Below are 27,100 nucleotides of genomic sequence, written 5' to 3'. Positions count from 1 at the left end.
GTGATAAGTTGAAAGTCCCATCGTTGAGCGAAGTTTCAGAAGAGCTGGCTGGTGAACTGAATGCCGTTGTCGGATAGAAAGCGTGCAGGGGAACCGTGCACAGAGAAATGGCGTTGCAACTTCTGGATAACTGCTTCAGATGTGATGGCTTGGAGTAGATCAATTTCAAACCAGCCCGAATATGAGTCGACGAGAACCATTCGAATATGTCGGTGGCTACTGTGGACCACGGTAGAGGAGGAACCGGGTGCGAGAGTAAGGGCTGCTTCTGCTGGTGTGGCATCAGGCTTTTGCAGATGGAGCAGACTTCAGTTTTGTCACGAATGTACTTGGTCATGCCAGGCCAGTAAAACATGCTCTGTGCCCGTTGTAAGGTTGCCTCCACACCGGGGTGACCCCTGTGGACGGCATTGTACCACTTGTCCTGGAGAACGGCTGGGATGACTGCCTTGTGACCCTTGACTATAATCTCGTCCTGTATCACCAACTCGTCGCGAACCAGGAAGTATGGGTGGGCCACGAGCGGGGTGCTGTGTTGTTTATCCGGCCAACTACGCCGGATGACTGCGGACAGCAATTGTAGGCTCAGGCTCGAAGACGGTGCAGGCTCGAAGGGCCGAATGGCCTAAGCCTGCACCTATTTTCTAAGTTTTTCTATGTAAAGTCTCGTCAGCAGCCATGTGCTCTGCCAGGTTGCTTAGGCAATCAGTGGGAACATACGATACCTTCATTACTGAGAACTGGTCCTGTTCAGAGGGCTGTTGTTCGCTGGTTTTGCGTGGGGCCCTCGATAGCGTGTCAGCTATGTACATGTCCTTGCCTTTTTTGTAGACAATGTTGAAATCAAAATGCTGCAGCTGCATCATCATCAGTTGCAGGCGAGCCAGAGTGGCGTGAATGGGTTTGTTCAAGATAGTGACCACCGGCTGGTGGTCTGTTTCTATAGTCACAGACTTCCCAAAAATAAAGTATTTGAATTTTGTGCAGGCGAAAACCACTGCAAGAAATTCTTTTTCAATTTGGGCATAACGTTTTCAGTGTCGGTCAGTGTGCGGGAGGCATATGAAACAGGCTTGCAATCGCCATCGGTAGTGGTCTGTAGGTAAGCAGCGCCAAGTCCGTACTGGGACGCATCACATGTGAATGTTACTGGCAACTCCAAAGCATAGTAGGCGAGGGTGGGTGCGCTGGCCAGCTGCAACTTGAGGATATCAAAAGCTCTTTGGTGCTGTGGATACCAGGACCATTCAGTGTCTTTGTGTGTCAGTTCCCGCAGGGGGGCATATATATCGCTGAGGTTGGGAATAAATTTCCCCAGGTTGTTGACCATTCCAAAGAACCTTTGTAAACTCGTAACGTCAGCAGGAACTGGCATTTCGTTGATTGTGAGGAAATAGTATATAATAGAACCGCTTGGATGGTGACTTTTATATGCTAGGTAATTTGCAAGAGATAAGCTTAAGGTTTTCAGGAACACATGTCTCCTAAAGAAATAAAGTACAAAGAAACCCATACAGCGAACAGATGAATCAAAACATAGAAACGCTAATCTGAACCTGCATTGCTTAGTTTATTGCTTTGAGGAAATTATAACGCTGGAGGAAATTGTATTTGATATGATTTTGTGTTGAAGAATGGATAGCTGAATAGGGCCTCTTCTGAGGCCAGAGGTCATCTGCTTTTTCTCTATGGCACATTCCTGAGCTCTGAATGTGACATCAAGATGAAGAGTTATGGCTGTTTATGCTGAGTTTGAGACAGAATTCAAGGCTGAGAGATAATAGACTCTGTGGTTAGCTTTGGCTATGTTAAATTATAATGACGTTGAGATAAGGGATCGAGAAGCTGTACTTTTACGTAATGGTCTGAAGTTGTAAATTTACCCTGTGTTCTGTAATATTTGTAAAAGGCCTTGCAGAGAGATTGAAAATCTATCTCCCAGAGATAGCAGGAAAAGGGGAGGCTGTAATGTAGAATGAAGCTGTATCCTGGCACAAAACACTTATCAATTAAATTGACAGATTTACTACCCATGTATGCTTGGAGTTGGGAGGTGTGTGTGGGTTTTAAATTTAACTTAGAAGCTGTGTAATTCGGCAAACTCATATAATGAATGTTTTTAATACATAGGTAATAGTATTTTAAACTGTAAAATTGTAGTGAAACCATTTATGAAATGTATTGTGTCTAGGTAGGATTGTAAACATTAGACCTTGTTTAGATTTATAGAAATATCTTTCTTCCTGGTATGGAAAGTGTGGTTTGTTTGTATGACTTGTGTGACCATTGTATTATATATGTATCTTATATTTTGAGGAGTGGTCATTGATAATTGAGCCTACTGGGGTTTTGCTTTGTTGAAGTAAAATAATTCTAAACAAAGTTAAACCACAGGCAAACGAAGGTTGTAAAATGAGGCCAGAGAAGGGGGGGTTCATGTGACTGCTGTTGTAAATCACCAGAAGGACTCAGATGCTTGGTTACTAGTTTGTCATACCCTCTGTATCAGAAATATCTAATACCTATATAAATGCCATGCGTTTGTATCAAAGTTACTAATTATCTGGACCTGCTTTCAAGCTCTGTGTTGGAAGGTTCAGAGACGTCTCAGCTGAATAAAGAATCGATTTCAACAACTACAAGTGTTTGAGTCAAGTTGACTTTAGATTGACAAAATAACTCAGTTTAACAATTGCAACAGTTTTTGATGGGTCTGGTCTGAGACCATCACTTGTGAAAACATGCCCAACATGGGTAACTTCAGGGACCCAAAACTTGTATTTCAGGGGATTGAGTTTGAGCTGAATGTCTCTGGCACGGTCCAGCGCCTTCTTCAGATTCGCGTTGTGCTCAGCCAGGTCACACCCGTAAACGAGAATGTCATCGACAATGATGGCGCATGGATACCCCGCAAACAGTTGTTCCATGGTGCACTGGAAAACCTCCCTGGGAGAGTCGATGCCAAAGGGCATTCTCAGGAATTTGTAGCGACCGAAGGGGGTGCCAAACGTAGTAAGGTTGGAAGAGTCTGGGTCCAGCGGGATCTGCCAAAACAAGCTTTTGGCATCCAGAACGGAAAACACGGATGCGTTTCCTATTTGAGCAGTAACTTCCTCTACCGTTTGCATAGGGTAGTGTGGCCGTTTGATAGCTGTGTTGAGGTCCCTGGGGTTGATGCAGATACGTATTTCTTCCTTGTTTTTCTTTGTGGCACCCACCATGGTGGAAACCCAGTCAGATGGGTCAGTAACTGTAGCTATGACACCCAGGGAGAACATCCGCTGGAGCTCATTGTGTATTCTGTCTCGCATGGCATGCGGAACACGATGTGGTGTTCGAACCACAGGAGTGACTTTGGGATCAACGGTGATGTTGTATTTGAGGGGCAGCTTACCAAACTCATCGTTAAACAGTTTTCTATATTGAGACAGTATCTGCTGAGTGGGGCCCCCAGTGAGAAAGAGTTGATGGACAGCATGGCCAAAGTAGACTAGGCCCAGATCGTGGCATGCATTGGTACCAAGCAAAGTTTCAGAATCCCCCTTGACGATATAAAACTTAAGGGTATGAGACTGCGAGTCTATGATGCTGTTTAAATCAGTTTTTCCAAGCAGGTGTAGAACATCATCCCCGTAGGCCCTTAGCTTGGCTGGAGCCTTTTCAACATGTTCAGCATTACATATTTTTTAAAACTCAGATAAGGAAATGACATTACACTTCGCTCCCATATCAATCTTAGCGATCACAGGCTTGTTATCACAATCAGGGTCAAGCTGCTCGTTAGAGGAAGGGAGGAGGGAGTGAAAAGCTGAACTGTTATCTTTGCTTTTAGAGAGGGGAGGGGGGGGGGGGTGGCTCCTCCAGCTCTTGGTTTTCGTTATCAGTAGGCTCATGTTATAACCAATGCAAATTCGTCCTTGGGACGGATCGAGTCGCATGGGAACGGCAACATTTTGCGAAATGGTTGAATTTCTTACAGAAGTTGCAGATTTTACCATAAGTAATGCAGAATTCCTGACCCAGAGCATGAGAATTGTTACAATTAGGATATCGAGCAGCAGACCTTCGCTGCTGCCAGGGAGGGGAAGGCTGTGGATGCTTGTTACGACAGGAGGTATCTCTTGTTTAACATGCAATGAAGCATATTTGAGGTGCAATCATGATTGTAATACAACATTTAATTTGCGCAAGCAAACTCCCTCATAAAAACAATACAATAAGAACCAAATAATCTGTTTTAGCAATAACAATCAGGGAATAAATATTGCTCTGGCCACTGGGGTAACCACATTTTCTTCTAAATTGTGCTGAGATCTTTCTCATTTGTCATGGCATCTCATCAAGTCGTCTATGTACTGACGACATAACAATAACATTCTTACTTGTTGCAGAATACCAGGCTTGTAAATGCAATACATACAGATAATGTAAAATAAACAGATTCTATCAATTAATAACCCTAATACCAGTACAAAAAAGCCACAAGTCCTTAATGCAACCAAAGATAGCCCATAGTTCATAGCTTTAATCTAAAAACTGTGTTGTGCAGTGTTCAAGAGCCTGATGAATGTTGGGAAGAAGCTATTCTTGAACTGGTGGTCATGTTTTCAGACTTTTATAGCTATATTAAAAATTTAAAATGTGGCCAGAGTGGTGTGGGTCTTTGATGATGCTGGCTGCCTTTTTGAGGCAGCACCTCCAATAGCATATGTGATGGACCGAGCAGTGTTCACCATCTATATAGACTCTTTTGATCCTGGAAATTCAAGTTTCTGATTCAGGCCGAGATGCAAATCAGTCACTATGCTCTCAACAGCACACCAAGAGGAGGTTCAGAGAGTATTCGTTGACATAACCTCATCATACTTGCTCAGATGAAAGACAGGAATTCAAAACAGTATAGTACTTCTTTAATACTACATTGGAGCACAGCAATTTTTTGTGCTCGAGCTTATTACCTCTGGGAAGTTATCAGCTAAGCCACAACCAAGAAACAATCTCTCTCCATTTCAGATTGTGGTGGGATTCCAAGTGTTCCAAGAGCAGGCCTGGTATAACAACAAAAATGCAAAAAAAGATTCTCCCCACGAGAGAGAGTCGGTAATATTCTGCATAGAAACATAGAAAATAGGTGCAGGAGTAGGCCATTCGGCCCTTCGAGCCTGCACCTCCATTCAATATGATCATGGCTGATCATCCAACTCAGTATCCTGTACCTGCTTTCTCTCCATACCCCCTGATCCCTTTAGCCACAAGGGCCACATCTAACTCCCTCTTAAATATAGCCAATGAACTGGCCTCAACTACATTCTGTGGCAGAGAATTCCAGAGATTCACCACTCTCTGTGTAAACCTCATCTCATTTCTCATCTCAGTCCTAAAAGATTTCCCCATTATCCTTAAACTATGACCCCTTGTTCTGGACTTCCCCAACATCGGGAACAATCTTCCTGCATCTAGCCTGTCCAACCCCTTAAGAATTTTGTAAGTTTCTATAAGATCCCCCCCTCAATCTTCTAAATTCTAGCGAGTACAAGCCGAGTCTATCCAGTCTTTCTTCATATGAAAGTTCTGACATCCCAGGAATCAGTGTGGTGAACCTTCTCTGTACTCCCTCTACGGCAAGAATGTCCTTCCTCAGATTAGGAGACCAAAACTGTACGCAATACTCCAGGTGTGGTCTCACCAAGACCCTGTACAACTGCAGTAGAAGCTCCCTGCTCCTATACTCAAATCCTTTTGCTATGAATGCTAACATACCATTCGCTTTCTTCACTGCCTGCTGCACCTGCATGCCTACTTTCAATGACTGGTGTACCATGACACCCAGGTCTCGTTGCATCTCCCCTTTTCCTAATCGGCCACCATTCGGGTAATAGTCTACTTTCCTGTTTTTGCCACCAAAGTGGATAACCTCACATTTATCCACATTATACTGCATCTGCCATGCATTTGCCCACTCACCCAACCTATCCAAGTTATCTTGCATCCTCCTCACAGCTAACACTGCACCCCAGCTTCGTGTCATCCGCAAACTTGGATATGTTGCATTCAATTCCCTCGTCCAAATCATTAATATATATTGTAAATAGCTGGGGTCCCAGCACTGAGTCTTGCGGTACCTCACTAGTCACTGCCTGCCATTCTAAAAAGGACCCGTTAACTCCTACTCTTTGCTTCCTGTCTGCCAGCCAGTTCTCTATCCACATCAATACAGAACCCCCAATACCGTGCTTTAAGTTTGTATACTAATCTCTTATGTGGGACCTTGTCGAAAGCCTTCTGAAAGTCCAGATATAACACATCCACTGGTTCTCCCTTATCCACTCTACTAGTTACATCCTCGAAAAATTCTATGAGATTCGTCAGACATGATTTACCTTTCATAATTCCATGCTGACTTTGTCCAATGATTTCACCACTTTCCAAATGTGCTGCTATCCCATCTTTAATAACTGACACTAGCAGTTTCCCCACTACCGATGTTAGACTAACTGGTCTGTAATTCCCCGTTTTCTCTCCCCCTCTCTTTTTAAAAAGTGGGATTACATTAGCTACCCTCCAATCCTCAGGAACTTCTCCTGAATCTAAAGAGTTCTAAAAAATTATCACTAATGCATCCACTGTTTCTGGGGCTACTTCCTTAAGTACTCTGTGAAGGAATCTTACTCATAATACATTCGCCCTCTCAATCATTAAGGCGAACAGCATGTTGTTAAAACAAAAAATATGTTAAAAGTAATGTGAGTGTGGTGAATGCAGATTCCACAGAGGTTTCAAAAGGACACTTGACATTTTCAACTGAAAGGACTAACATGTAAGGTATCGGGAAATAAATCTTAGATAAGGAAATAAATTGGATATTTACAATGGTTCTGACTGGTCTTTTACTTTGCCGTAAAATTGATAACTTTAAGAGTACACCAATTCTTAATCCAAGTCACAGTTTAATCTGACACATCCATTAATTTTCCTTTAATGTTATTTTTCTTCATGACTATTAAATTATCTCATAAAGGAACTCATGCATTCTACTTCAACTAGATAACGGCACAGAATGCCAAAAGCTATTTAATACCTACAAAAAATATTTTCATTTTAATAGCCCCTTTTATATTTTTTGTCGTTAATTTTAATTGTTCTTTCATATTCAAGAGATGGGCTGAAAGAATACTTTCTACATAAACAGCTAAATTATGAATGCAGTCTTGCAAATGGTAATTGAAGTGAGATGCTGCAACATTTAAACAAAGTCAGATATATACCTGGAGGAAAATTAATAGATACAATGGGTGGAGATCAAAACCATTTTAGTTGGTCAAATAAATCCCATGACTATAATTCTATAAAGTGCAAACTCTCTTCTCCAAAAGGAACTACTTTATTCAATAAGCAAGGTGTCCAACACTTCCTCTTTGATAGTACATTTCTGTTTTTACCCCCATGATGGTATCACAAATCTGTTATATATTGATTCTGCAGAAAACAACATCAGGGATCTCACACAAAACAAAATAAATCTCTCAACAGCATTGTAATGGCCTTTGTACAATGAAGTTCATAAAAAAAGAACCATCAAACTAAATAGAAACACTTAGTCTATCTACATTTTATGCATTTTTGCTTTAAAAAAAAATGTATGCCTATGAAGACACATACCGGTCAGACTTCTGTACCTCCTGCCCACCGCAAGCTGTGAGAAGAGGGCATAGCTTGTACGGTGGGGATTCTTGATGATAGCTGCCACCCTCTTGAAGCAATATCTCATGTAGATGCTTTTGGAGTTTGACAATACAAAAGTTGCAAATTATACTTGGCAGATAATTTTTGATACATATACACATCAAAAGCATGAGTAAATTGAGGTCAGATTTTTAAGACAGATTATTCAATAATTATTGTTGCCAACAAATTGGATAGTGTAGCACTGGTTTTCATGGACTTGCTTCTGAAGATGCATTTTACTTTCATTCTTAGAGTTAAGGATATTACCAAGATAACAGCTTAACAGCACTCTTAACAGTGTCTTCCATCACTGCTGATGAATGAGAGTACACTGGCAAGGGAATAATTGGCTGGATTGGATTTGACTAATTTTATTTAGGACATACCTGTATAGTTTTCAACTTGTCAGATCTATGCCAGTATCACGTCCATACATGAAAATGAAATACTATAGGTTGTGTAAATCTGTAATAATATTCAGATAATGTTTCCGGTCAATGGCCCTTCACCAGAATTGAACAAATAAGAAAGCATGTGTTTTAAGTTGTAAAGAGGAGCAGTTGCGAAAAGAACAAAGGGAATGTCATAAAACAGAACTTAACATAGACCAGTACAGCAGAGAAACAGATCCTTCCGCCCACGATGACCATGCTGAACATGATGCCAAGTTAAACTAAGATCCTCTACTTGTACGTGTTCCATATTCCTCCATTCTCTGCATATTCATGTGCTTTTCTAAAAGCCTTTTTTGTTCTTTCAAAGAGTCATCACAGGCTTTGTCCAAATGTCCTTGTTTTGTACCGTGTCTGCACAAAGACTTTCAACAACCACAGTGGATTGCAATGCTGACATTGGACCTTTGGGGGATCAGAGTTTAAATCAAACCCAAAATTATATTAGAGATGTTAAAAATATGATATTGTGATATCTGTTTCTTCTGTAGACTTTCGGTTTGTCCCATTGGAATAAACGTCTGCAACATTCATTAAATTCCGAATGATCAAGAGTCTATCATGGAAAATTATGCATAAATTGGCACCTGAGAAACAAAAAGGATGATATTGACACTGAGAAAGAAGAGTTGCTCCTTAAAAAGTGTTATTTAAACATTATTGAATAGTTCAGACCTGTACCTAACTGATAATAATAATCCCTAGACAAAACAAAAATAAATCATGGAGATTTCATATTACTGACATCCTTCACTTTTGAGAAATCAAATTTTTGATAAAATTCAAAAGTAAATCCAATCAAAATATAATTTCAAAGCTTTGATAGAGAACTCCTCAGAGGAATAAATTATATTTCAGGTTCTCAAGAGCAAACATTCCCTAATAATTTGTGACATTAATTGGTAAATTATAACGGTCTGTTAATTGTAATTCTGTTTATATTCCATTCCAATTTTTAGCATAATTTAAAAAAAGATATTATATGCATTAGTTTGATCATATGAATAGATTTTAAGATACATTTAAATGTTAAATACTAAAACAGTATATGCTGCAGTTTAATAACATTTATTTTTCCCAAATGATGTCTCTAAAGTATTTGTGAGTAAATATGAGGAAGGATGGCTCTAACGATTGCCAAATTGCAAGTCTCACTCCAGAAATCACAAAGAGAAATTGAATTGTTGTTCTTGGGCTAATCTATTAATACAATATTCGGAATTTTAATCTGACTCTTATTTTGAAAATCTGTCCTGTAATTCTGATAATGGGCGACAAAATCTATCTCCTCCATTTTCCACACTTCGTTTAAACTCACCAGGTTCACTGGACACACAAGAGACTGCAGATGCTGGTGTCTTGAGAGAAAAAAAAAACTGCTGAAGGGACACAGCAGATCAGGCAGCATCTGTGGAGGGAAATGGACAGATGCTTCTTCAAGACTGGTTCACTGGAAAATGTTTTATTCTACTCATAACTGCTAAAAATATTAAATGTGTTGGGTTACTAATCAGAGCAAAATCCAATAATCCATAATATCTGCCCGTTTGGCTCATCTAAAGTCCGATGGAATTATTTGAGTTCTACCGTATAAGAAATTTTCAGTCAAAGAAATAGTGTCTGAAGTATATTATTCTCTGAACTGGAAAGCACTTTAAATAAAAAATACCATTTCAAATAGTGAATCTCAGCATTTGTATACCTAACTACTGTCAACACCTTCTTGCAAATAACAAGTCAGGCGTTGGTAGCAGTTACACAAGGAGCTGCAGATGCTCGAACCTTGAGCAAGAGATAAGTGAAAGAGGTACTCAGCAGGTCAGACAGCATCTGTGGAGGGAATAGAAAGGTGATCTTTCAGGTTGAGACCTTTCTTAAGACTTTGTGATTGTAATTATGAGCAATATAGATTATCTTGCTGACACCTCCTCCAACCTTGCCTCTTTCACAGACACCATCCCTCATTCTCAATTTCTCCATCTCTTTCCCCTCTGTCAAGATGAGGCTTTCAACGCTTGGACATCCAAGCTGTCCTCTTTCTTCAGTAAATGCAGTTGTTCACATTTTTCTCCCCTCTCCTCGCCTTTCTGCAATAAAAACATACTTCTTTTCTCATTTTTGTAATTCTGGTCTTCACCTCGACATTTACAGATAAATTCTTCTTTTGATGCAAACTGTTGGGATATCTCAAATGAGTTTATATGGAAACTTAGGTGCAATGTTACTTCAACAAATAGATATAAATTAATAATAAAATTATAGTAATTAAGTTGTACAGTACAGACCATGGCCTTTTGGCCCACCACCTGTATACCGACCATCTCATGAATCCATGTACACCTCTGCTCTATTCATTCAAGTACCTATCCTGGTGTCACTTAAAGGTCTTCACCCATTACCTTCTGATAGGCTGGGTGAGTGGGCAAATGCATGGCAGATGCAGTATAATTTGGATAAATGTGAGGTTATCCACTTTGGTGGCAAAAACAGGAAAGTAGACTCTAATCTAAATGGTGGCCGATTAGGAAAAGGGTCGATGCAACGAGACCTGGGTGTCATGGTACACCGGTTATTGAAAGTAGGCATGCAGGTGCAGCAGGCAGTGAAGAAAGCGAATGGTATGTTAGCATTCATAGCGAAAGGATTTGAGTATAGGAGCAGGGAGGTTCTACTGCAGTTGTACAGGGTCTTGGTGAGACCACACCTGGAGTATTGCGTTCAGTTTTGGTCTACAAATCTGAGGAAAGATATTCTTGCCATAGAGGGAGTATAGAGAAGGTTCACCAGACTGATTCCTGGGATGTCAGGACTTTCATATGAAGAAAGACTGGTTAGACTTGGCTTATACTCGCTAGAATTTAGAAGATTGAGGGGGAATCTTATAGAAACTTACAAAATTCTTAAGGGGTTGAATAGGCTAGATGCTGGAAGATTGTTCCCGATGTTGGGGAAGTCCAGGACAAGGGGTCACAGTTTAAGGATAAAGGGGAAATCCTTTAGGACCGAGATGAGAAAAACATTTTTCACACAGAGAGCGGTGAATCTCTGGAACTCTCTGCCACAGAAGGTAGTTGAGGCCAGTTCATTGGCTATATTTAAGAGGGAGTTAGATGTGGCCCTTGTGGCTAAAGGGATCAGGGAGTATGGAGAGAAGGCAGGTACGGGATACTGAGTTGGATGATCAGCCATGATCATATTGAATGGCGGTGCAGGCTCGAAGGGCCGAATAGCCTACTCCTGCACCTATTTTCTATGTTTCTATGATCTATTTCAAAGCTCCTCCGTCTCACCTTAAACCTAGGCCCTCTAGTGATGGAACACTATTGTCATTAACAGTGCTGGTAATGTACCATTGATAGACAAAGGCAGACATAAGGAAACAAAAACAGGGCATGAAATTAAACCAAATGAAGATAATTCAAATGCTTTTATAACTGTATTTGAAGTAAGAGGGTAGCTATGGAAAGAGTAGGGCCTCTCGGGGATTAAAAACAAGTTTTGTATGAAGCCAGGGGATGTCAGAGTCATACTACACTGAAACAGGCCCTGTGGCCCAGTTTGCACATGTCGACCAAGATGCCACATCTACGCTAGTCTCACCCATTCACCTCATCTATTCCCATCACGATCTTATTATAAGATCAGCTCTCCTCTGCCTGCGCAAGTCCAAGCCTGCCCAACCTCTCCTTATAGCTCAGGCCCTCGAGTACCTGGCAACATACTCATAAATTTTCTCTGCTCTCTTTCCCACTTAACAACATCCTTCCTATAGAAGGATGACCAGAATTGAACACAATACTCCAAATATGGCCTCACCAACGACCTCTTCTTCCTTCCCTGAAGCCAATTCTCTATTTAGTCAGCTGGCTCTCCCTGGATCCCACACAATCTAACCTTCCAGATGAGCCGACCATGCAGAACATCACATGCCTTGATGAAGTCTATATAGATAACATAGCCCTTAGCTTAGCCCTCATCAACCTATTTGGTTACTTCTTTAAAAACCTCAGATTCATAAGATATAACTTGCCTACCACAGATTTTAGGCTCACTGACCCATAGTTCCCAGACTTTTCTTTGCAGCCTTTCTAAAAGAGAGAAACTACAGTAGCCAACTCCAGTCTTCTGCCACATCATCCATATCAATCATTTCATCCCCAAAACCTCAAAGAAAAGAATCTTGGGGTGGGAGATTGTAACCTTCACGTGGTCCGCCCTGTTTGGACGAATGCAATCAACCTGGCATGCACAATCAAATAAGATCAAAAAGTAGGTATGTTGCAAAACGTACCTGAAGCGTCGCTGAAAATCTGTCCCAGCCCGTGTGCGCGATTTTGGCGCCGTTTAGAGGGGGTCGGGTTTAAAACGCGATTTTCCCTAGGCTGTTCAAATCGAGGTTTTTCAGCCTAGTTAATTATTAATGAAAAATCGCTGGAAGATTCCCTCGCTTGAGCTATTATTAGTTTTAAGGGCGTTATTTACTTGTTATAGTAGGTTAAAAATTAACCTCTAAACCCCCGACGGCCGGCAACCGGCCGGATCTCATACAGGGGACAACAGGAGGTAGGCTGTTTATTTTTACATTAAAAAGGGCTTCTTAAGATCCCTTTATACAAAGTTTAATGTTGCGAGGAGCTAATTTTGGGCCCATTATATCCCGCAGTATTTTTCTGGGCATTTGAGGGCACAAATCTACCGCAATGTGAACGTTCTAAACCAGCGCGTTCACAGGATCCCACTAGAAAGCTGATTTAAATGGACTTTAATTTACAGCAATTGAACACTAAATTCCTTCCATTTGGCCTATAAATTAATGTAAATGAGATTTTAAAATCATGTTTTATTGTGAATTATTTGTGAATATTATTTGGACACTTAGGCTATTTAAAAATGTTAATCATTTATTAAGAAATGGATAGATGTTTAGATCTAATAATTGAAGTTTGAAATTAGGTAACTAACTAATTATATGCTTTAATTTCAGATCATCCAAGTAAGATTATTTTATATTTGTTTCAGAATGCTTCAATCTATGATAACTGAAAATTTCATTCAGTTCTCTTAATTTTTAAGAAAGTTATGGGCTTTTGACTGTCCACGATCACAGCTTTTTTGTTATGTCCATAGAAAATTAATAGGGAACAAGATGCTAATTTCCGAGTATGAAAATGGCCATAACTTTTTAAATACTTGAGATATGAAAGTGAATTAGGTGTCAAATTAAACTTATTTTTATGCTTTATCTGATGGGATAAATTGCAGACTTGATTTTTAAAATCTCAAAATTTTGTAACATTGCTACAAAAAGAACAAGTTGTCCTACAACTTTAGGATGTGCACGCCATACGCAAGAAGAAGAAGAAGAACAGAATCTTGGGTCCAAGTACCTTCATGTGGTTCAATGACCTCCTTTCCATCACAAAGTTAAAAGTAGCCACTTTCAATGATAATTTCATCATTAATTATGTTAGCAAAATTAAGTTGGCCATGCTTATACGTAGTTGGCAACATTCAGTCGAGCGGATAAAAATCCTAACACTTTTGCCCCATAAATGCCAGGCAATGACCACCACCACCAAGAAAGTGCCTCACTACCTCTTCTCGGTATTCAATAACCTACTACCACTGAATCCAACCTAACTCCCAAGCACTCATCTACAACAATAATGATTATCACTGACTGGAAAGTTAACTGGAACGGTCACAGAAATATCTGGCTAAAATAAGGGGTTAGATGCCGATTATTCTACTGCAACAATTCACTTCTTAACACTTAAAATCTTCCTGATATCTCCAAGACACATCAGCAGCACAATGGAATACTGCTTACTGCAACTCCAACATCACACAACTATTTGACACCACAGAAAAAAACACCACCTAACTAGCATCCCATTCACTGTACTGAACAGTTAATCCCTTAACACTAATGCACTATGGCTGCAGTGCTAGCATCTACAAATCTCAATGCAAATATGCACCAAGATCATTTCACAACCTTGCACCCTCTAACACATGCGAGCACAAGAGTAATAAGTGTAAGGTAACTCACCACCTGCAGGTTCCCCTCCAATTTGACTTGAAAATATATCAGATGTATATCCTGGAATTCCCAAACCTACAACATTAAAGTACTGCAGCATTTCACTAAGTAGTTCAGCACAACCTTCTCTAGGACAATGAGTGTTACAGAATAAAGTATTGGCAGTGTTGTCCTTAACCCACAAAGAAATCAAAAAATATATTTGGGCAGCCTGTGGAGAGAATCTGTCAGACAAAATGAGCTATTATTCCTGAGAGCAAGTATTTCAAATTGTGCTATCACAAAATTGCATGAAAATATATTATATATTCAGTTTCCTTCAGACCTTCTCAGGGATTTGAAAGAAGAAATAAAAATAAGTTATAAAACCCAGGGGTGAGGATTTCCAAACTGGTCTGCCAAAACATTACAAGAAGGGACTTTCTATCTGTAGATGGTTTATGCATGCAACCTATAATGTAGCTACCTCATCACCACTAACCACGCCCCATCATATTAGTATAACTGTGGTATCCTCCCTTTGTTCCTCCCACTAGGTCCCAGTACGCCTGAGGGCTGGATGCAGTCAGTGCTGGGACGTGTGTGCCATGTGCTATAATAAACTCCTAGTAAAGGTTACAGTGTGTCAGCTATCACTCCTTTACATGGTGTCAGAAAGTTAAACTCGCACCTCCAGTTTAACGGTTTTCTTTTATTTGTCCCCCGAGTGCCCAGTGTTGGGCTTCCTTTGATATGGCATCCTCATGCCGAAAGCCATCTCCCCTTGTCTTTGACGCTGACATTGCGGAGCGATGGTCGACTTTTGTCACTTTGTCAATATTGCGCACCGGATTGACCCAGCCGCGGTCAAAGCCTCACTCCTGCTCAACCTGGCCGGTCCCGACGCAATGAAGAGAGCTCTGGCTTTCGTCTACGAACCAGCAGTCCTGGATGACAACGGCCAGCCGGTCGAGCCAGCTGAATCTGCCGATGACCCGGTATGTCTTTTGCGCAAGTTTGCGGAGATTTGCGACCTGCCATCCAACCGCATACTGGAGCGGGCCAGGTTTTTATCACGGAAGCAACAGCCGGACGAACCTGTCGAGTGTTTCATCGCTGACCTGCGCTACCTTGCTCAGCGGTGCCGTTTTGAGACCATGCGCGACCAGCTCACCCGGGACATTCTCGTCACTGACATGCTTGACCAGAAACTACGTGCCGACTTGCTGCAATGGCCTGACCTAACCCTGACTCAAGCAATGCATGCGTGCCGCATCGCCGAAGTGGTTACCCCTCCGCATGGGCAGAGGGGATCTGACAGCCGAGCCATAAATCTGACTGGTGTTGCTGGACAACGACGAATGCAGGACAACTTTCGCCCTCCACCGCGGCCCGTTCGTACATCTCGGGTCCCGCGCTCTCAGAAGTGTCCAAACTGTAATTATGTGCATCCTACGGAGTCACAGTGCCCAGCCCTCGGAAAGTCTTGCAATTTCTGCAGGAAAATGAACCATTTTACAGCTGCCTGCCGGTCCCGTGGGAAAGTGCCCTCAGCTCCTAGACAATTCCTAAACAACCTTCAGCAAGTTGATAGTGAGATGGATTCTCAGTCCTCTGTCGACACTGCCCCCAGCTCTGAGCTCAGCTATTCCATGGGAGATGCAAGTGTTTACACTCTCCTCCACAGCCGATCTCGCCTCCCCGATCCATCTGTGCTCATTACTGTGAACAATAAGTCCTTCTCTGCGAAGCTGGATACGGGGGCAAAAGTGAACGTAATGTCAACATCACTGTTTCACAAGATAAGGAATAATGAGCTGTTGACTGCAGATCGCTCTGTTTTGCGTGCCTATGGGGGAGAGGAGCTAACACCTGTGGGGAGGGCGACCTTCCATTGCGTGCTACAGAAATCTTCCCGTGACCTGTCGTTCTTTATTCTGGATTGCGATTGTGTAACTTTACTGAGCAACCAGGCCTGCCAGGATCTTGGTCTGGTGTCCTTTGACCGTACGGTCCACGAGGTGCAAGCAGTGATGGATCCACTATCCGAGTACCCGGACCTGTTTGACGACAAGTTGGGGAAGCTGCCGCTGGTGTATAAAATCGCAACAGACCCATCCATAGTGCCTGTGATCCGCCCACCCCATAGAGTGTCGTTCGCCATGAAGGGCAAGGTGGAGGCTATGCTGAAGGATATGGTCAACATGGGAGTGCTGGAGGCTGTCAGCGATCCCACCGAATGGGTCTCCACCATGGTCGCCACAATGAAGAAAGGAAAAAATGAAATACGGGTATGCATCAACCCTAAGGACTTGACTCTGGCGATTAAACGGCCCCACTACCCTATGAGGACTGTCGAAGATGTTGCCGCCCAGGTCGGACAAGCCACAGTGTTCTCCGTCCTCGATGCCAGAAGTTCATTTTGGCAAATACCCCTGGACAAACGTTCCTCGGACTTAACCACATTCGGTATGCCCTTCGGCAGGTTTAAGTTTTTGCGGATGCCGTTCGGCATCAACTCCGCCAGCGAGGTATTCCAGCGTTCTATGGAACAATTGTTTGCTGGTCTGCCCTGCGCGATTATTGTGGAGGACATTCTGGTCTATGGAAGGGATGTGGCCGAACATGACCGCCACCTCCGACAGATTCTGGACCGCGCACGGCAGATCAATCTAAAGCTGAACCAGTCAAAATGCAGGTTCCGGGTGCCTGAGGTCACATATGTTGGCCACATTTTCACGGCCCACGGGTTAAAGCCCGACCCGCAAAAGACCAGCGCCATCTCAGAGCTGCCTGCCCCGACAGATGTTATCAGTCTACAGCGCTTCCTGGGTATGGTCAACTACCTGGGCAAGTTTATCCCTGACCTCAGCGAGTTGAGCGCACCCCTGAGACAACTTACTAAAAAGGACATTGCTTGGTCATGGTTTCCACACCACCAGCAGGCGTTCGACCTGCTAAAGACGAAGCTGATCAGCACACCTACTCTGAAGTTCTTTGATCTACTGCGTCCGGTCGTGGTTACTTGCGACGCTTCTCGTTTTGGACTGGGTGCTGTTTGCCTGCAGCCCCATGATGGTGATTCGCTGCAGCCTATCTCTTATGCCTCCAGGACCATGACGGACACAGAGCAGCACTATGCGCAGATAGAGAAGGAGCTGCTGGCGGTGGTGTTCGCGTGTTCAAAGTTTAAGGACTTCCTCTTTGGCACCAGGTTCACCGTTGAGACGGATCACCAACCCCTGGTGACGATACTTAACAAGCCTATACACAGCGCTCCAGCCAGGCTACAGCGGATGATGCTGCAGCTACAGCGCTTTGACTTTAAAATCGTATATAAGAGGGGCACCTAGATGCATGTGGCTGACGCGCTGTCCCGGGCCCCCCGGACCTCCTGCGACCAGCACCCCTTCGAGCAGGCAGACCTACAGGCACTGAACGTAAACTTCGTCCCTTCCAAGCAACTACAGTGCCTGGTTGAGCATACCGCTAACGACCCCGACCTGCAACAGCTTGCTGCTGTCATTAAGCGCGGGTGGCCTACCAAACGGACTTCATTGCCTGCTAGCGTCCACCCCTATTATCTGGTTCGCGATGAGTTGGTCCTCCGGGACGGTATTATTATCAAGGGACACAAAGTGGTCATCCCTGCCTCGCTGCATGGCTTGTACTTCGACGCTGCCCACATGGGGCATCCCGGGACAGATGCCACCATCTCGCATGCCCAGGAACAATATTACTGGCCGGGCATGGCAAAGTACATCAAGGCCAGGGTGGATTCCTGTCCGGACTGCAACTCTCTTGCCCCGCATCAGCAGAGACAGCCGCTTCTACAACAGCCTGCCCCTGACATGCCCTGGTCTTCACTGGCTGGCGATATTTTCGACTGGCGTGGGAAGCAGTACCTTGTGTTGGTAGACTCTTACTCAAATTGGTTCGAGGTGGACCTTCTCCCTGCCATCACCTCCGAGATGGTGATCAGTAAGCTACGCCGTCACTTTGCCACGTTTGGTTCCCCTGTTCGGTTGCAGACAGACAACGGCCGCCAGTTCACTAGTGCCGAATTTCAAGCTTTCGCTGCGAAGTGGAACTTCAATCATTTCACCAGCAGCCCGGAGTACCCGCAGAGCAATGGACTGGCTGAACGGGCGGTCCGCAGCGCAAAGCACTTGCTTGAACAATCCCGTCTCTCCAACGGGGATTTCTATCAGGGTCTCCTGAACCATCGGAATATTTCCAGAGACAGTACAATGCGATCCCCTGCCCAACGCCTCATGTCCCGAGTTATTCGCCTTCCGATGCCGATCGCCCAGCAGTCCCTGATGCCCAAAGTCCTGCAGCCTGCTGATGTCCAGCAACGAATTGCCCAGAAGCACGAAATCCAGCGCCGCTCGCATGACAAATCCTGCCGCCCCCTATCCCCACTGCTGCCTGCACAGGTCGTCCGTTTGCAGACGTCTACCGGTTTTTCCCGACTTGCCACCGTGGTCGGGTTCGACAGCGCGCCACGGTCCTACCTGGTGGATTTTGAGGGGACTGTATACCGACGCAGCCGCCAGCACCTGTTGGCGGTCAACGAGCCCAAACCACCTACTGCGATTCCGTATACCCCTCCATCGCGTGTCGAGCCTTCCTCAACTAACTTACCCTCTGCTCCCTGCATGCCCCGGTCGGTCCGTTTGCCTCGGGCCCCTCCCCCTGCTCTTCCAGGGTTCGCTCCTCCGGCCCTGTTGTCCCCTGTCAGGTCTTCTCTCTCTCAGACTTCTGCTCATTCTACCCCTTCTGTTTCACCTGGCTCACCTGTGCCTCTCGGTTCCCCTTCCAAGCTTGGGTCTCCACCCACCTTCTCTCTCCCTCCTGTTTCTGTCCCTCCTCCTATTCTTTCGGGTGGGGAGGGTGAGGGTGCTGTGCGCACTCGCTCGGGTCGGATTGTAAAACCTCCGGCTCGATACGGAGAGTTTGCTTAGCTTTGCAGGTACTGTATAACCAACCTGCCATTGCTGTAACTTGTTTAATTTGTAAGGGGAAGGATGTAGATGGTTTATGCATGCAACCTATAATGTAGCTACCTCATCACCACTAACCACGCCCCATCATATTAGTATAACTGTGGTAGCCTCCCTTTGTTCCTCCCACTAGGTCCCAGTACGCCTGAAGGCTGGATGCAGTCAGTGCTGGGACGTGTGTGCCATGTGCTATAATAAACTCCTAGTAAAGGTTACAGTGTGTCAGCTATCACTCCTTTACACTATCAATACCAAATCAGTGGAAAAGGAAAATTAAGCAAGAGTCTCTGACTCTTCACGCCCTTCATAATTTGATATACTTCTATCAGGTCACCACAGGGAAACAATCCAAATTTGTCCACACACTCCTTATAGCTAATCAATCCGGACAACAATCAGGTGTTTTGTGCACTGTCTCCAAAGCCTTCCAGACCTTTCTACACTGTTCTACAAAACTATATTCCAAATACCGTCTCACAATACAATTTCTACAGAGATACAACATGACTTCCCAACTTTCTACTCATTACCATAACCGATGAAGGTGAGCCTACCTTCTGAGACACAGTATATATCTGCATTTGGAAAGGCTAGGATTGATTATGGATAGTCAGCACGGTGCGTGATAAATCATGTCCGAATTTGATTGAGGTTATTTTCCTGAAGGGGTGACCAAGAGGATTGATGAGAGCAGAGCTTTTGGAGTTATCTACATGGATTTTAGCAAGGCCTTTGACAAGGTCCCTCGTGGTAGACTGCCCAGAAGATTAGATCACATGAGATCCAGGGCACAGTGGATGGTCGTGGAGGATTGTTTGTTAGATTGATGACCTCTGTGTGCCTCAGGGATCAACGCTGGGTCGCATGATGTTTGTCATATGTATTATTGATTGAATGAGAATATAAGTGGCATGAGTAGTAGGTTTTCGGGTGACTCCCAATCAACTTTCCCAGTTGACCGGGCTCTAGACCAACTGGGAAAGTGGACAAAGGAATGGCAGGTGGAATTTAGCTCGGACAAGTTCAATGTGATGCATTTTGGGAAGTTACTCCAGGCAGGACATACACAATGCATGGCAGGCCCTGGGGAATGTTGCAGAAGAGAGAGATCTAGGGATACAAGTATATATTTCTATGAAAGTAGCAATGTACAGTGCCCTCTATAATGTTTGGGACAAAGACCCATCATTTATTTATTTGGCTCTGTACTCCACAATTTGAGATTTGGAATAGAAAAAAAAAAAATCACGTTTGGTTAAAGTGCACATTGTCAGATTTTAATAAAGGCCCTTTTTATACATTTTGGTTTCACCATGTAGAAATTACAGCAGTGTTTATAAACAGTCCCCCATTTCAGGGCACCATAATGTTTGGGACACAGCAATGTCATGCAAATGAAAGTAGTCATGTTTAGTATTTCGTTGCATATCCTTTGCATGCAATGACTGCTTGCAGTCTGCGATTCATGGACATCACTAGTTGCTGGGTGTCTTCTCTGGTGATGCTCTGCCAGGCCTGTATTGCAGCCATCTTTAGCTTATGCTTGTTTTGGGGGCTAGTTCCCTTCAATTTTCTCTCCAGCATATAAAGCGCATGCTCAATTGGGTTCCGATCGGGTGATTGACTTGGCCACTCAAGAATTGACCATTATTTAGCTTTGAAAAACTCCTTTGTTGCTTTAGCAGTACATTTGGAATCATTGTCTTGCTGTAGAATGAACCGCCGGCCAAGGCGTTTTGAGGCATTTGTTTGAATTTGAGTAGATAGCATGTGTCAATACACTTCAGAATTCATTATGCTACTTCCATCAGCAGTTCAAAGTCAAAGTCAAAGTATCCTTTATTGTCATTCAGACTTTTCAGTCTGAACAAAATTTCGTACCTTGCAGTCATAACATAGAATAAAATAACAAAACACACAATGAACACAGATTTAACATCCACCACAGTGAGTCTACCAGGCACCTCCTCACTGTGATGGAAGGCAAAAGTCTTAGTCCCTGTCTCTTCCCTCCTTGTTCTCTCTCTGCGTTGAGACGATCCAGGCTTTTGACGTTGGGCCCGCAGCCGAGTGATGGCAAGTCCCACGGCCGAATCCGAGCTCCACGAATGGGCCGGTTCAAACTCCGCGGCCCGGGGCGGACGAAGCTGCCACCCTCCAGTCCAGCGGACGAAGCTGTTGTTGTGGGAGCTCCCCAGAATTGGTCACCAACCTGGGACCTGCGAGCTCCCGATGATGTCGTCCACTAGGCCCACGGCCGAGCCTCCGAAGTCGGGTCGCTGCCGCCGCAACGCCACCACAGCCCCGAAGTTAGTAAGTCCTGGCTCTGCCTCCTGAGCCTCGAGGTCGGTCCCAGTTGGAGGCCGCCAGCTCCGCGATTAGGCCTCAGCGCAGACGGAGACGGAGACGAGGGATACGACAAGAAAAGGTTGCATCTCCCCAGAAGGAAGAGACTAAAAACAAGTTTCTCCTACCCTCCCACACATACACAACTAAAATAAACTGAATAAACTAAAACAACAGGACAAAAGAAAACAAAAAAAAAGAAAAGACAAACGGACTGCAGGCGAGCCGCAGCTGCAGGGCAACGCCGCCACTTCCGCCACATTGTATCATCAATGAAGATAAGTGAGCCAGTACCTTCAGCAGCCATACATGCCCAGGCCATAACACCCCCACCACCATGTTTCACAGATGTGGTATGCTTTGGATCTTGGGCAGTCCCTTCTCTCCTCCATACTTTGCTCTTGCCATCACTCTGATATAAGTTAATCTTCGTCTCATCTGTTTTGGATTGCAAAGAGAAGAAATTCCTTAACTCAAGACCTTGGAATTCTTTACCCAAGAGGCTCGGCCATTGCGTTAATTCAAAACACAAATTGATTGTTTTCTGGGTTTCATGGGATGTCAAAATAGTTAATAAAAATGACATTAAAGTTAGAACATCAACCAAGGTCTGAATGAAAGGCAGCAATGGCTCAAAAGGCTAGATGGCTTCCTCCTGCTCCCATTTCTTACATTGCAAATTACATTTCTCCATGTCAAATAACTCTAGTACTAATGGTCAACTGAGACTATTCATATCAGGAAAAATATTGTTCAAGATCTAATAGTTTAAATATTTTGAGAATAATATATGCTTGGGGAGTGATAAAGCATTTATCACACTTACAGGCTATAACAACCATCTGAACTATGATAGATTTCAGACACAAAAGCTCTCTCATGTATTGATCCATAATATAAAATAATTAAATGTTTGTAGTGTTTAGTCTAGTTTTGGTAACATCCTAGACTAATCAAATAAAAAAATAGCAATTGTGACATAATTAATGCAGGAGATTACAAACTTTTAGTAACTTTATCTATCTATACTCTCATCTTGTTTGCTTGTGAGTCTGTCTGTGACTTATGCCCTGAATTATGCCAAAATGATACACCATAGCGCAACAATTTTACAATAGCACACCACCTTACTCACCATTGTCCCATGGGGTGTTGTATCAAACTTTCATTCAGATTGATGTTATATTTTACAAGTTACCATGTGGTCTAATTTTGCCCACTAATCTCCTATGTGGGACCTTATCAAATGCTTTCTTAAAGTCCAGGTACACTAAATCCACTGGCTAGACCATTTTCCTAGTTACATCCTCAAAGAATTCCAGGAGATTAGTCAAGCATGATTTCCCCTTCGTAAATCCATGCTGACTCTGACTGATCCTGCTACTGCTATCCAAGTGAGAGAGAGAGACAGAGGGAGGGTGAAGAAAAGGGGGAGGGAGTGCTGGGGGACGAGGGAGAATGGAGGATAGGAAGAGGGATGGCGAGGTAATGGAGGAGAGGAGGGGGAAGAGGGAGGAGGGGAGGGAGGGGGTGAGAGGAGGAAGCAGAGGACGGTTGGTGGAGGGTGAGGGAGAGGGAGGATAACGGAGGAGGTGAATAGGGGACTGAAGAGGGAGAGGAGGGGGCGCATGGACCGTACCCTGGCATCTGGGAAAGGGAGAGGAGGGGGCGTCTGCCTCATGGTCAACTCTGCGTGGTGTTCCGACGTGGCAGTCCTGTCCAACTCCTGCTCTCCACACCTCGAACATCTGGCGGTGAAGTGCCGTCCCTTCTACCTCCCGAGAGAATTCACCTCCGTTATCCTGACCGCGGTCTACATCCCACCCCAGGCAGACGTCCGTCTGGCACTGGAGGAGCTGCATGCCGTGGTCAACAAACACCAGACGTCTTACCCCGAGGCATTTACCACCATTGCTGGGGACTTCAATAAGGCGAACCTCAAGAAATCACTCCCCAACTTCCACCAACATGTCTCCTGCTGCACCAGAGGACCTAACACCCTCGACCACTGCTACACCACCATCAAGAATGCCTATCGTTCTATCCCTCGCCCTCACTTCGGTAAGTCCGACCATACCGCGGTGCTGCTTCTTCCTGCCTACAAGCAGCAATTAAAGAGCGCACCCCCAGAAGTGAGGACAGCACAGAGCTGGTCGGGGGGGGCAGAAGAACAACTCCAGGACTGTTTGGAGTCTGTAGACTGGGCAATGTTCAAGGACTCGGCAACGGACTTGAAAGAAATATGCCACAGTCGTTACAGACTTCATAAAGAAATGTGTGGAGGACTGCATCCCTACAAAAACCTTCCGAGTGTTTCCCAATCAGAAACCTTGGATGAACTTTGAGATCCGCACTCTCCTGAAGTCCAGACACAGGGCATTCACATCCAACGATACAGTGACCTACATGAAGACCAGATACGACCTTGGTAAGGCCATCAAAAAGGCCAAAAGGGACTTCTGCTCCAAACTGGAGGACGAGACAGATGTTCGGCAGCTGTGGCAGAGTCTGAATGCAATCACCTCCTACAAGGCAAAACCAGGAGGCAGCTCGAATGCCGGTGTAACATCACTCCCTGACGAGCTCAATGCGTTTTACGCACGCTTTGACAGGGAGAATACTGATGTGCCTTCCCGATCCCCCATTCGCTGTGATGGCATTTCAGTCTCAGTCACAGAGGCCGATGTCAGGAAATCCTTCAGAGGGGTGAACCCCCGAAAAGCACCTGGACCTGATGGTATACCCGGTCGTGTTCTAAAAACCTGTGCGGACCAACTGGCGGGAGTTTTTACGGACATTTTCAACCTCTCACTTCTGAGGTCTGAGGTCCCCACCTGCTTTAAAAGGGCATCAATTATACCGGTGCCCAAGAAGAGTAAGGTGACGTGCCTCAATGACTATCGACCAGTGGCACTAACGCCGGTGGTGATGAAGTGCTTTGAGAGGTTGATCATGGAGCAAATCAACTCCTACATTGACAAAAACCTGGACCCACTGCAGTTCGCGTACCGCCACAACAGATCAACGGTGGATGCGATCTCGCTGGCCCTCCACTCCGCACTGGACCACTTGGACAACAAAAACTCATATGTCAGGCTGTTATTCATTGATTACAGCTCGGCATTTAACACAATCATCCCCTCCAAACTGGTTACCAAACTCGCAGAACTGGGTCTCTGCGCATCCCTCTGCAACTGGATCCTCGACTTCCTCGTCCACAGACCACAGTCTGTTCGTATTGGTGGAAATGTGTCAGCCTCAATAACAATCAGCACGGGAGCACCTCAAGGCTGCATGCTCAGCCCCCTGCTGTACTCACTCTATACCCATGACTGCGTAGCGAACCACAGTGCGAACTCCATCATCAAGTTCGCTGACGACACCACTATTGTGGGGCGTATCACTGATGGGGATGAGTCAGAGTACAGAAGAGAGATCGAGCAACTGTCCATATGGTGCCAGCGCAATAACCTGGCCCTGAACACCAGCAAAACCAAGGAACTGATTGTGGACTTTGGAAGGAGTAGGAGGGGGACCCACAGCCCCATTTATATCAACGGGTCGATGGTTGAAAGGGTCAAGAACTTCAAATTCCTGGGGGTGCACATCTCTGAAGATCTTTCCTGGTCCGAGAACACGAACGCAATTATCAAAAAAGCTCATCAGCGCCTCTACTTCCTGAGAAGATTACGGAGAGTCGGATTGTCAAGGAAGACTCTCTCTAACTTCTACAGGTGCACAGTCGAGAGCATGCTAACCGGTTGCATCGTGGCTTGGTTCGGAAATTTGAGCGCCCTGGAGAGGAAAAGATTACAAAAAGTAGTAAACACTGCCCAGTCCATCATCGGCTCTGACCTTCCTTCCATCGAGGGGATTTATCGCAGTCGCTGCCTCAAAAAGGCTGGCAGTATCATCAAAGACCCACACCATCCTGGCCACACACTGATCTCCCTGCTACCTTCAGGTAGAAGGTACAGGAGCCTGAAGACTGCAACAACCAGGTTCAGGAATAGCTACTTCCCCTCAGCCATCAGGTTATTAAACCTGGCTCGGACAAAACTCCGATTATTAGCAACCACTTTCTGTTATTTGCACTACCAGTTTATTTATTCATGTGTGTATATATTTATATCATGGTATATGGACACATTTATCTGTTTTGTAGTAAATGCCTACTATTTTCTGTGTGCTTAAGCAAAGCAAGAATTTCATTGTCCTATACAGGGACACATGACAATAAACTCACTTGAACTTGAACTTGAGAGTGAGATGCGTTCACATTGATCTTATATTTTACAAGTTATTTCCATTTTAAACTTTAAAAACATCAGCCGCTCCTGCGCAGTTGGGGGCCATGGTGAGTGGTGGAATATTGTGTTGGGGAACGGGGCCCAACGGGTCCCACTTGGTCTAATATCAATTAAAGGCTCATGGAGATCTAAATTTAATCTTTTGAACTTCTCCACTTCAATACAACTCACATCACAATAAGCGAGTTTGGAATTCTGAAAAACGAAAGGAATCATGGAATTTGTCAAAGGTCACTCGTGATAAACATTCTCGGCAACCGTGTTGCCTCATGCACACACGGGACGGGGACGGCCCAGCAGCAACTCAAAAGCGCCTGCATCGCCAGAGAACCGAGCCCGAATCCGACCAGACGAAACGCACGTCTGCACTCACGCAGCAGCACAGCCACCGAGAATGTTTATCGCGAGTGACCCATGACCTGGGAATGCGCAGTCACAATACCGAACTCGCTTATACTAAAAAAAACATCAGCTTGTACCTTTAAGAGTCATGGAAGTCATACAGTACGGAAGCAAATTCTTTGGCCTAACTAACCCATGCCACCTTTTTGTGGTGTGGCGGCGCCTAACGGCAGCGTCTCAACTGCAGTCTACCTGTCTTTTTTTATTTTTGTCTCGTTAAATGTATGTTTGATTCTAGTTTTATTATTTTTTTAGCTGTGTATATGTGGGTGGTGGGGGGGGGGAAGAACCCGTTTAAAATCTATTCCCTGTTCAGGGATGCGACTTTTTCCCTGTCGGGTCCCAGATGTCATTGGGCCAAACATCGTGGAGCCGGGGGCGGCCTCCGGCCGGAATTAACATGTGGGCTCCAGTCGTGGAGCCTGCGGATCTGCCATCGCGGAGCTGGTCGTCTTCAGAGCGGGAGGAGCTGTGGTGGCGCGTGGCTGCGACCCGACTTCGGAGCTTCGGAGGCTCCGGCTGCAGGCCCGGTGGACGGTAACAGCGGGAGCTCACAGGTCCCTGGTGGGAGACCGCTTTTCGTAGCTCCCGCAACGGCAACTTCCCCTGCTGGAATCGTAGTACGATAAAAGGACTCGGAACGGGCCTAAGATCGCCCGGCGCGGCCTAGTGCCCGCGGGAGTTACCATCGCCCACCGGGGGCATTAACATCAGGAGCCCCAGTCGCCTCGACGTTGGACTGCTGGACCGCAGGAGAAGAAAAAAGGGAAGAGATAAGACTTTTGCCTTCCATCACAGTGAGGAGGTATTGGAGATTCACTGTGATGGATGTTTGTG

General features: G+C 44.7%; 1 protein-coding gene and 1 long non-coding RNA gene across 7 annotated transcripts in view; one reads left to right on the top strand and one right to left on the bottom strand.

Moving 5' to 3' along the window:
• Positions 1–27,100, bottom strand: part of cadm2 (cell adhesion molecule 2) — a 1,169,873-nt gene that overhangs the window by 570,949 nt on the left and 571,824 nt on the right. The window lies entirely within an intron of this gene.
• LOC116980270 lies at positions 638–27,100 on the top strand. Its single transcript, XR_004413919.1, has 3 exons — positions 638–981; positions 10,953–10,955; positions 27,062–27,100. It is a non-coding gene; the product is annotated as an uncharacterized LOC116980270 (long non-coding RNA).

This window comes from Amblyraja radiata, chromosome 14, assembly GCF_010909765.2.
Source record: "Amblyraja radiata isolate CabotCenter1 chromosome 14, sAmbRad1.1.pri, whole genome shotgun sequence".
Taxonomy (NCBI): domain Eukaryota; kingdom Metazoa; phylum Chordata; class Chondrichthyes; order Rajiformes; family Rajidae; genus Amblyraja; species Amblyraja radiata.
Note: the sequence above shows the minus strand (reverse complement) of the source record. Positions and strands in the feature narration are given on the sequence as shown.